The following is a 12,327-nucleotide window of genomic DNA, read 5'->3' on the forward strand; positions in this document are numbered from 1 at the left end:
TCTGGAGTATGGATTTAAATCTCACAGTGGCAGATTTTTGTTTTAAAAAAAACCCATCTGTTTCACTAATGTACTTTAGGGAAGGAAAGCTGCTGTTCTGGCCTAGACATGACTCCAGACACCACACTTAACTGCCCTTGGAACAATTAGGGGTGGATAGTAAATGCTGGTTTATCCAATAATGCTACATGGACAAATTAGAAAGAAAAACTCCAGAATGCTTTCCGCCTCAGATTCAGTGTGAATTGACTGTAAATTCTCATTCCGCATTTTGAATCTTAATTAAAGAAGACATACTAAATACCTCTTTTGAATTATTCCCATCCTTAAAGTAAGTTAGTGACTCTAACCTTGGCCTGTAGTATACTGATTGATTTTGTTTGCCCATTGCTGATGTCATCCGACATGAAGAAAAAAGATCCTGGAACTTGTTCCTGTAATTGTCCCTGAGGTCTTTTTTATTAAAAAACTGCAGCATTCTAAACCAGTATTCTTCTTCTCTTCCTCTCCCACTCTTGCCTTCTCCTGTTTACTTTTGAAATTCAAGTTACAGCCTCTTACATTCTCCGTTTCATGAATTTTCTTTTCCTTTTCAACTGCTTTCACTGTCGTTGAATTCTCACTAACCCAAGTGATTCACCACTTGGTAAGCCTAGTCCAACTTGGATTTTAATCACTTCCAAGTGATTAGAGTAGTGCTGGAGATGTTAATTATCTCTGCTTTCCTTTTTGCAGGAAATTCAACCTTTTATCTGATTTGCCAATACTATGGACATGACCTTCATTTGTCTTGTAAACCAATGATCTATCTTGTAAATCTTCTACCTGCAGGATAGTTTTACTTGCTCATACCATCTTATTTTACATTATGAGAAACCTCATATTTGCTCTTTTCCAATTTTACCAATCTTTTATCCTTTACCAGTTAATCTTTCTCCACATCTCACATTGCCATTGCTTAAAGATACTGGCATCAAGCCTCCAAGCACTTGTGAGAGACCCTCATGAGGACAGTGCATGGGAAATCAAACCCCACTATTCAATGAGTTGTCACAAATCTGAAATATGGTCAGTTTACGCTCTAGAATGTTAAATGCCTAATTGTGACCACTATCTAAGATAAAGAAATTTATACCAGGGGTTTTATGAAAGCAAAACAAGAAAACAAGCCCTTTTTTTAATTAACAAACTTATCTTCTGGCATGTGGCAAATACGGATTATTATTTTGCACCAACTCCCATTTACTGATCTCCTCTGTGCTCATTATCCTGTGTTAGTTTCTGGTGTAACAGTTCTTCTCCATGGGCTTACCCTACCCTATTTCTACAATCACCTACAACTCTGGAGATCTCCAAGTGAACTCATCTAATTCTGGCCTTTTGTGATTGTTCCACTATCAGTGAGTAATCCTGCAGCCGCCTAGGCTCTAAGTGCCAAATGTATTCCCTAAACCTTTCCACAGCTCTACTTCATTGTCCTGCATGAAGATGTTCCTTAAAAATAAATGCTTGGCCCAAACATTTTGGTCATCTGCCCTAATGTCTCCTTATCTCCTTTGTGTCAAATGATATTTCACACATAGTCCTCTAAGTTACCTCAACTTGTTTTACTCAGTAAATTCAGTCCCTTTCCAGACAAAATTCCAATGCAACAGTGAGGGAGTGCCACATTGGCAGAGGTGGCAATGCAATAATGCATAGCAGAAGTCCATTCAGCCCATCCTCTCTGCTGCACTATTCAATGAGATCATGACTAATCTGATCATTTTCAACTCCACTTTCCTGCTTTTCCCCCATAACCTTTGATACACTGCATGATTAAAAATCTGTCTGTCCCAGCCTTGAGCATACTTAATGACCCAACCTTGACAGCCATCTGTGGTAAAGAGTTCCACAGATCTCATATGAAATGTAAACCAAGGCCCCATCTGCTCTCTCAGATGGACTCAGATGCTCTCTCAGATGGACTCAGATGCTCTCTCAGATGCACTATTTCAAAGACAGGGAGATCAAATCATAGGAAATGAGAGCAGGAGTAAGTCATTCAGCCTTTCCATCCTGCTCTGCCATTCAATATGATCATGGTTGATTATCCAACTCAGTACCCTGTTCCCGCTTTCTCCTTATAATCTTCGATTATCCCTAGTTTTCTGACCAACTTTAACCCCCAAACATCATCACAAAGCTGAACGATTTTTCTGGGTTTTATCAGATTGCTATTTCTTGGGTGTTTACTGTGTGCAAATTAGCTACCGTGTCTACAACAGTCTACTACACTTCAGGCGCACTTCATTGACTGTACAGCATTTTGAGACATCTGTGGAAAGATGTTCTTTACATACAAATTCTCTTTTTCTTTTAGCTGAAGACATTATCGTATATAAGCTACTGTTGAAAACAGATTAACCATTAAATTCAAAGGACAGAGGAGGTATGAAGGTAACGAAGAGCTGACAAGAGTCCAATTAGAGTGTAGAGTGGGTATATTGTGAAATTGCAGTCCATGCATGGCAGTAGCATGTGCTGAAAGAAACAGCCTCCAGACGATCGCATGTCATTTCCAGATCACTTGTCACTCTCTCGCTGTCACTTCCTGTTTTCAGTCATTCATGTTACTCTGCTTAGACTAACAGCTGCTTTTCTGCAAAACTGGAAGCAGGTGTGAAAGCAATGGGTTGTCAAACAAAATTTACTTCAGACTGGAGATTATCTTAGGAATGCCAGGGAGAAATCAGAGTCTTTTGAAATGTAAAAGCCAGCAAATTACATTGGTTGTTTTTTTTCCCATCAACTGCTGGTCCTGTCAGTGTGGTGTGTATTTATGTGGTATTGGATGAAATGTTAAAGCTGCCCTCTTCAGTGCAAGTAAAAGACCCCACAGCGCGTACTATTTCAAAGAAAAGTAAGGGATTGGATTGTCCCCATGAGCTGGCTCTCAACCAACATCACTTTTTTTTTTAAAAAGCTGATGATTTGCCCAAATTATCTATGTGGGATCTTGCTGTGCACACATTGATTGCCACTTTTTAACATCAGAAGAGTTCACTGAAAAATTAATTTGTGGATTGTGAGATTGTTGAAGTTTGATAGGAGAAATGTCCATTTGGATCTATCCAGGGTTCTTTTCCTGTCCAATTTACATGCTCTGAGGTTGGCTGTCAGAATATCTTTGTTGTAACATTAATCCTGTGTTGACGATCAAAGGTAGTTCACATATATGCCAGTGAACATCGACATCATATATTAAGCGCAACTATATATAAGAAATGTTGTGATTGGATTGAAATTCAATCATGCAAACTATCTTCTGTAGTCATATGACCTCTACCATGAGGCACTCACACCAGATGTAGTCACCTTACGAGCACTTTAAAAAAGACATGGCACACATAAGACTGTTGTGACTATAGACATTGGATCAAGAGTTGGAGCTGAGATCAAGGGTTAAAGTAAGTTCTGATCTCAACTGACGTTACCACTGGACAAGTCAAATCTCAAACTGAGTTATGGCTTGATAGATCATATTTCTAAAAATTTAATGTGGTGGTCTTTCACTGAAACACTAGCAGGCAATACTGCAGATTTGGTTTTAACAACAAAACAGAAGTTTATTTAGCAAAATAAATTAAAATTAAATAAAATACACCATATAACACAATTTGAAAGATTTCAAATCACATGGTAAAAGGCAATTGCATCTATTCCCAACACCATCACTTTACTATATTCGAACATTAGAGAGAATTTCCTTTACTGTCATATCTATAGGTTTGACTTAAATGTTTCTTTCTATTCCTGGTCTTAAGAATTTGATAGTGTTTCCCATGAGCTGTCACATAACTGTGCTTAAATTGTCTGAGCTTCAAATTAGAAGTTGAAACTTTATTGCTGGAACAGCACAGCAGGTCAGGCAGCATCCAGGGAACAGGAGATTCGACGTTTCGGGCACAGGCCCTTCCTCAGGAATCAAATTACCCCTTCAGGGTTCTTACTAAACATTGCTGGTCTGGAATTTTCAAACTGAAACCTTTACACTGAGGTAACCTATTTCTTAGCTGTTTTGAAATTATTTCTTTTCCAGGAGAAACCGTTCTTACATCGACCCTCAACTAGGTCTTCTGCGAATTGAAACCAAATACTTTCCACACTTTGGTTTTACTCCTAAACAAAAAAAATCACTTCTTCCAAACACCAGCTCATATTTTTCAATGTTTACTCTTTTTCATCATAAAAGTCTGACAATGTAAATTCCCATTATCATTCCTCACACAGATTGGAGTTTTCTCTATAGGTGCAAGGTTGCTCGAGATTCCAAAGCTGGCAAAATGAAAACATCTCTCTCTCTCTCTTTCTTCCCTTTTCTGTCTGTCTGTCGGTCTCTCTCTGCGAAGGAAAAGAATAAACATCAAGAAAGCTTAAAAGAAAAAATTGCAACAAGGAATGACCTAGATCTGCCAGATTGACTATCAAAGTGGAGAATGATCAATGCTTGACAGACAACAGCGTGTCATCAGTGTGATGGATCAAAGGAAACTGTGGAACAATTTAACCCACCCTTGTGATCTGAACTTTTGATCTTCAGAGTTTTCTCTATCTACATTTATTCCACTCATAACATCTGTGTCAAACCATCTGCCTTTTGTCTATTTCAATTGTGAAGGAGGGTGCGAATTTGGGATTTTTCAAGGTGTCAGTCACAGAGTTGTAAGTTAGAAATGAGTTATTTTCTCTGCCATTCGTTATTTTCTGCATATGATGAACCTTGGAAAAAATCTTCCCAGACCCAGGATAATGTGAGCCATGGTGAGAAAGTTGGGAACATGACATAAGAGGGCCATTGCAGCACTTCTCATTATTCTCGAGAGTAAACAAAATCCCTCTTTCTAAATACCACTGAGCAGCGAGATGAGATTCTCAGTTGTCAGTAGCAAGAGACTCGCTGAAATGCACTTGTGTGTACCGTTAGTTATTCTTACCTCATGAACATGCAGTTTCTCATTCTACCACCTGCCCAACAGAAACTAGACAATGGCACTTTCCAACATGCAAGTCAGAGTGGTGACCTGCCAACTCGACTCCTTGCTCATCTAGATCTCCATCTCGGACACCACTCACCAAGACGTCAGGGTACTCACCATGGGGAGCGATTGCACACACCTCCCCATCCATGGATCTTGGCACCTGACATATACCAGCCTCTGAACAATATCATGGTACATCTCCGATCGATTCAGTACGCTTCTGCACATCTCTGCTGCATTTTGGAGTGCACCAGAATCTTTCATCAAAATGCTGCTACAAAGACACCTTGTGCCAGTGAGACCTCATAGATTGGACCAGGTTGTATCTCAGGGCTATCTGTTTACTCTCCTCGCACTCACTCAGGTTGCACTTGGATTCTCAGACAATTCCTACCTTGCCTTGCTTTTTGTCACTCTGCCACCTCAGCCTGAGTTTAAAGGCAAACCCGGGCAGCTAGTCAAAATTGTCAGCAGTACTGGACATGTTGTGGTACTGCTGTCTAGGCTGCAGCAATGACCACGTCATGGAGAAATAAAATAAAAGTGGCTCGATCTGGAATAAAATGTGTCGGTATCAGTCTTGGTACAGCATACTACATCTACACAACATACCGGCAGCAAACACATTGCATGGGCACCAGAGCTTAGGCACAGTTGGTCGACTGATAAGACTGATCAGGTGTATCCTTGAACTCTGTGGGAAGCTAGAGAAGTGATTGCTGGGCCTCTTGCTGAGATATTCGTATAATCGATAGTCACAGGTGAGATGCCAGAAGACTGGAGGTTGGCTAACGTGGTGCCACTGTTTAAGAAGGGTGGTAAGGACAAGCCAGGGAACTATAGACCGGTGAGCCTGACCTCGGTGGTGGGCAGGTTGTTGGAGGGAATCCTGAGGGACAGGATGTACATGTATTTGGATAGGCAAGGACTGATTAGGGATAGTCAACAGGGTCTTGTGCGTGGGAAATCATGTCTCACAAACTTGATTGAGTTTTTTGAGGAAGTAACAAAGAAGATTGATGAGGGCAGAGCAGTAGATGTGACCTATATGGACTTCAGTAAGGCGTTCGACATGGTTCCCCATGGGAGATTGATTAGCAAGGTTAGATCTCACAGAATAGAAGGAGAACTAGCCATTTGGATACAGAACTAGCTCAAAGGTAGAAGACACAGGGCAGTGGTGGAGGGTTGTTTTACAGACTGGAGGCCTGTGACCAGTGGAGTGCCACAAGGATCGGTGCTGGGTCCTCGACGTTTTGTCATTTACGTAAATGATTTGGATGTGAGCATAAGAGGTACAGTTAGTAAGTTTGCAGATGACACCAAAATTGGAGGTGTAGTGGACAGCGAAGAGGGTTACTTCAGATTACAACAGGATCTGGACCAGATGGGCCAATGGGCTGAGAAGCGGGGGATGGAGTTTAATTCAGATAAATGCGAGGTGCCACAGTTTGGGAAAGCAATTCTTAACAGGACTTATACACTTAATGGTAAGTTCCTAGGGAGTGTTGCTGAACAAAGAGATCTTGGAGTGCAGGTTCATAGCTCCTTGAAAGTGGAGTTGCAGGTAGATAGGATAGTGAAGAAGGCGTTTGGTATGCTTTCCTTTATTGGTCAGAGTATTGAGTACAGGAGTTGGGAGGTCATGTTGCGGCTGTACTGAACATTGGTTAGGCCACTGTTGGAATATTGCGTGCAATTCTGGTCTCCTTCCTATCGGAAAGATGTTGTGATACTTGAAAGGATTCAGAAAAGATTTACAAGGATATTGCCAGGGTTAGAGGATTTGAGCTATAGGGAGAGGCTGAACAGGCTCGGGTTGTTTTCCCTGGAGCATCGGAGGCTGAGGGGTGACCTTATAGAGGTTTACAAAATTATGAGGGGCATGGATAGGGTAAATTGGCAATGTGTTTACTATAGGCCCCCCAATAGCTGCAGAAATGTGCAGAAACAGATTGGGAAACAGATTTTGGAAAGGTGCAGAAGCCACAGGGTCATAGTCATGGGCGACTTCAACTTCCCAAATATTGATTGGAAGCTCTTTAGATCAAGTAGATTGGATGGGGCAGTGTTTGTGCAGTGTGTCCAGGAAGCTTTTCTAACGCAGTATGTAGATTGTCCAACCAGAGGGGAGGCTATATTGGATTTGGTACTCGGTAATGAACCGGGACAAGTGGTGGGCTTGTTAGTGGGTGAACATTTTGGTGATGGTGACCACAATTCTGTGACTTTCACCTTGGTTATGGAGAGAGATAGGTGCGCACAACAAGGTAGATTTTATAATTGGGGGAAGGGAAATTACGATGCTGTAAGGCAGGATTTGAGGAGCATACGTTGGGAGCATAGGCTGTCAGGGAAGGATGTGGTGGAAATGTGGAACTTTTTCAAAGAGCAGATACGACGTGTCCATGATATGTATGTACCTATCAGGCAGGAAAGAAATGGTCGTGTGAGGGAGCCTTGGTTGACGAGAGAGGTTGAATGTCTGGTAAAGAGGAAGAAGGAGGCTTACATAAGGTTGAGGAAACAGGATTCAGACAGAGCAGTGGAGGGATACAGGATAGCCAGAAGGGACCTGAAGAAAGGGATTGGGAGAGCTAAGAGAGGGCATGAAAAATCGTTGGCGGATAGGATCAAGGATAACCCCAAGGCATTTTATGCGTATGTGAGAAACCTGAGAATGACGAGAACGAGGGTAGGTCCGATCAAGGACAGTAGTGGGAGACTGTGTATTGAGTCGGAAGAGATAGGAGAGGTCTTGAACAAGTACTTCTCTTCAGTATTAACGAACGAGAGGGACCGTATTGTAGAAGAGGAGAGTGTGAAATGGACTGGTAAGCTAGAAGAGATACCTGTTAGGAAGGAAGATGTGTTGGACATTTTGAACAACTTGAGGATAGACAAGTCCCCCGGGCCTGACGGGATATATCCTAGGATTATGTGGGAAGCAAGAGAGGAAATTGCAGTACCGTTGGCAATGATCTTCTCGTCTTCACTGGCAACGGGGGTGGTACCAGGGGACTGGAGAGTAGCGAATGTTGTGCCCCTGTTCAAAAAAGGGAATAGGGATAACCCCGGGAATTACAGGCCTGTTAGTCTTACTTCTGTGGTAGGCAAAGTAATGGAAAGGGTACTGAGGGATAGGATTTATGAGTATCTGGAAAGACACTGCTTGATTAGGGACAGCCAGCACGGATTTGTGAAGGGTAGGTCTTGCCTTACAAGTCTTATTGAATTCTTCGAGGAGGTGACCAAGCATGTGGATGAGGGTAGAGCAGTGGATGTAGTGTACATGGATTTTAGTAAGGCATTTGATAAGGTTCCCCATGGTAGGCTTATGCGGAAAGTCAGGAGGCATGGGATAGAGGGAAATTTGGCCAATTGGAAAGAAAACTGGCTAACCGGTCGAAGGCAGAGAGTGGTGGTAGATGGTAAATATTCAGCCTGGAGCCCAGTTACAAGTGGAGTTCCGCAGGGATCAGTTCTGTGTCCTCTGCTGTTTGTAATTTTTATTAATGACTTAGATGAGGGAGTCGAAGGGTGGGTCAGTAAATTTGCAGATGATATGAAGATAGGTGGAGTTGTGGACAGTGAGGAGGGCTGTTGTCGGCTGCAGAGGGACTTAGATATGATGCAGAGCTGGGCTGAGGAGTGGCAGATGGAGTTCAACCCTGCCAAGTGTGAGGTTGTCCATTTTGGAAGAACAAATAAGAATGCGGAATACAGGGTTAATGGTAGGGTTCTTAGTCAGGTGGAGGAACAGCGGGATCTTGGGGTCTATGTACATAGATCTTTGAAGGTTGCAACTCAGGTGGATAGAGTTTGTAAGAAGGCCTATGGAGTATTATCGTTCATTAGCATAGGGATTGAATTCAAGAGTCGTGAAGTGATGTTGCAGCTGTACAGGACTTTGGTTAGGCCACAGTTGGAGTACTGTGTGCAGTTCTGGTCGCCTCACTTTAGGAAAGATGTGGAAGCCTTGGAGAGGGTGCAGAGAAGATTTACCAGGATGTTGCCTGGAATGGAGAGGAAGTCGTACGAGGATAGGTTGAGAGTTCTCGGCCTTTTCTCGTTGGAACGGCGAAGGATGAGGGGTGACTTGATAGAGGTTTATAAGATGATCAGAGGAATAGATAGAGTAGACAGTCAGAAACTTTTTCCCCGGGTACAACAGAGTGTTACAAGGGGACATAAATTTAAGGTGAAGGGTGGAAGGTATAGGGGAGATATCAGGGGTGGGTTCTTTACCCAGAGAGTGGTGGGGGCATGGAATGCGCTGCCCGTGGGAGTGGTAGAGTCGGAATCATTGGCGACCTTTAAGCGGCATTTGGATAGGTACATGGATGGGTACTTAATCTAGGTTAGAAGTTCGGCACAACATCGTGGGCCGAAGGGCCTGTTCTGTGCTGTATTGTTCTATGTTCTATGTTCTATGTCTTTTCCCTGGGGTCGGGGAGTCCAGAACTAGAGGGCATAGGTTTAGGGTGAGAAGGGAAAGATCTAAAAGAGACCCGAGGGGCAACCTTTTCACACAGAGGTGGTACGTGTATGGAATGAGCTGTCAGAGGAAGTGGTGGAGGCTGGTACAATTGCGATATTTAAGAGGCATTTGGATGTTTATATGAATAGGAGGGATGTGGGCTGGGTGCTAGCAAGTGGAACTAGATTGGGTTGGGATTTCTGGTCGGTATGCTCGGGTTGGACCTAGATTGGGTTGGGATTTCTGGTCGGTATGCTCGGGTTGGACCGAAGGATGATCAACCATGATCATATTGAATGGTGGTACAGGCTCGAAGGGCAGAATTGCCTACTCCTGCACCTATTGTCTATTGTCTGTTTCCATGCTGTACATCTCTATGACTCTATGACTGTTTGGGGCAGCCTGGTCTGTCGCTGTGACCAGTCTATGGGTCCAATGCAAGCAATCAAAGGAATTATAGAGTCATAGAGTTATACAGCACAGAAACAGACTCTTCGGTCCATGCTAAACTATACTAGCCCCACCTGCCTTCAGTGGAGTAAGTCAGTCAGGAAGCTGCATATCGCTCACTCAGGATGGACTAATCAGTCATCACACCGGGCTACCCATCCAAATTGGTCAGGAGGATGTGCAATTGTCAGTCCAGTAAATTATCTGAATGAAAGTTGACACGGGGAGTTATTAGGGAAATCTGTTGTGTTCGGAAATTTGCAGAATTCAATGTTCGGGATTAGAGGAAGTAATCTGGGATGCAGAAAAGTCAAAATTGGTGAAGGGGGAGTTTTGTCATATGGGGGGGCGACAATGCATGGGAGGAATGAAATAGTGTGGGGGTTATCTGCAGAAATTAACATGGGGTGCGCTGTGTGACACAATGGTGGCCAAGACTAATGGGTAAGACTGAGGCTCAGAGATAATGGTGAGAGCTGCAGACTTAATTGTATTTGGAGTGTGGAGGAGTGGTACTGATTGGGCTGCCCAGGAAGAATGGGACATTGCGAAATGGAGGAATGGAGTTGGTGGCCTTGATTATTAGGCTGAGCCTGAGAATCACTGTGCCAACTGTGACCTGCATGTCCTGCCATACACAATCGAATCAAGAAAATGCATGCTGCGAATGGAAAATGGTCGTGATCACATCCAGAGTTAATGGAGTCAGTGTTGTTTTCTGTGTGAATGTGCAGGGTCTACTTGTGAGTAATGTGGGACCCTTCAAGTTGCAATTGGATTAATCAGGTACTTGTATAGTAAAGGTTGAAGTCATCTCTAACTACCTTATTGTACATGTGAAATGCATGCAATGTACTAATGTATTGTGGGAAAATGCGAATGACAAGCAATCTTGACCATGTCATTGGTTCTTACAGCTTGAAGATAGCCATTTCTGTGAGTCAGTCATAACCACAGGCGACCAGTGGCAGCTGTGGGCCACAAAGCAGAAAGATGCTGCAAATTCTCGAAGACTGCACAGGGACTCAGAACTGATTCCCTCTAACCTTGAACTGTAAATATTTGCCAACATGCTCTGACATAGAATGATGTCTTTCTGGGGTGATGCAGGCCCACAGACCGATGATGTCCTGGCACACTGTCGCAGAGAAATGCCAACTGCTAGCAGAAGCAATGGGTAGCCATCCTATCCCAATGGCTGTCAAGATGACAGCTATGCTAAAATAGGTTTTGCAGCTGGCTACTTCCAACAATCCACTGAGGGGAACTATGTGACATCGATCAAACCTTGACCCACAAATGTACCAAGGCTGATATTGACACATTTTATTCCAGATAGCGCCACTTTTATTTTATTTCTCCGTGACGTGGTCATTGCTGCAGCCTAGACAGCAGGCTGTGATAGCATAGCTTCCTACCCCCAGGTGCAAGGTGCTACAGACTCATTGAGATTACCATATCAGAATTCAAGGTCACAAATAGGAAAGGACTCCATTCCATCAACGTACAAGTCATCTGTCACCATTGGTACCACATCTTAGAAGTCTGCGCTTGGTACCATAGGGGCATGCATCATGGCTACAACCTTGTGAACGCTCATGTTCCTGGTTTGTTTTAAGAGCCAGATGTCTTACATGGATGGTTATAGTGAGGGAAGGGCTGCCCTCTGTGCCCATGGCCAATGACTCCATTACACAGCCCTCTGACTGAGGCTGGATGGAGAAACAATGCAGCCCATTTTTCAGCAAGGGCCATGGTGGACCAGACAATATGCCTCCGAAAGATGAGGTTCCACTATTTGGATTGGTCTGAGGCGGCCTAATAGAACAGAGACAGGCTAAGGAGGAAGAGGAGTATGAGGACATTGAACAGGAAAAACACCTCCATCTGTAAGACAGTGCTGTGCAGCATTGGGAATAATAAATCAACCAGGATTGAATTGACACCCAGTTTCAATGGCTGTGAGCTGAATGCACTGATCATCAATTGATTGTGAAATTGTTGATGCTCAAAAGGCAAGCCATCTGTTTCTGCTTCAAAGAGCAAATGCAGCTTCTATTTGCTTGCTTATTGTTCACTTCTACTGTTGCTAAATAAAAATCAGTGTTTTGAGGGAGTCCCTGTATGTGATAATCCCACATTGGGCCGTGAGGAAGAATTGGGCAATGAGGAAAGAGTAGGACTGTCTTTGACAGGCATGGAAGCTGAGATATTCATAGAATCATAGAATCCCTTCAGTCTGGAAACGGGCCATTTGGCCCAACAAATCCACACTGACCCTCCGAACAGCATTCCACCCAGATCCATTTCCCTAACCTATTAATCTAGATTTTCCATAACTAATACAAATAACCTACACATCCCTGAACACTATGG

Source organism: Chiloscyllium plagiosum, unplaced genomic scaffold (assembly GCF_037043375.1).
Source record: "Chiloscyllium plagiosum isolate Xiang-an unplaced genomic scaffold, Cpla_swu_hap1 HiC_scaffold_18, whole genome shotgun sequence".
Classification (NCBI taxonomy): Eukaryota; Metazoa; Chordata; class Chondrichthyes; order Orectolobiformes; family Hemiscylliidae; genus Chiloscyllium; species Chiloscyllium plagiosum.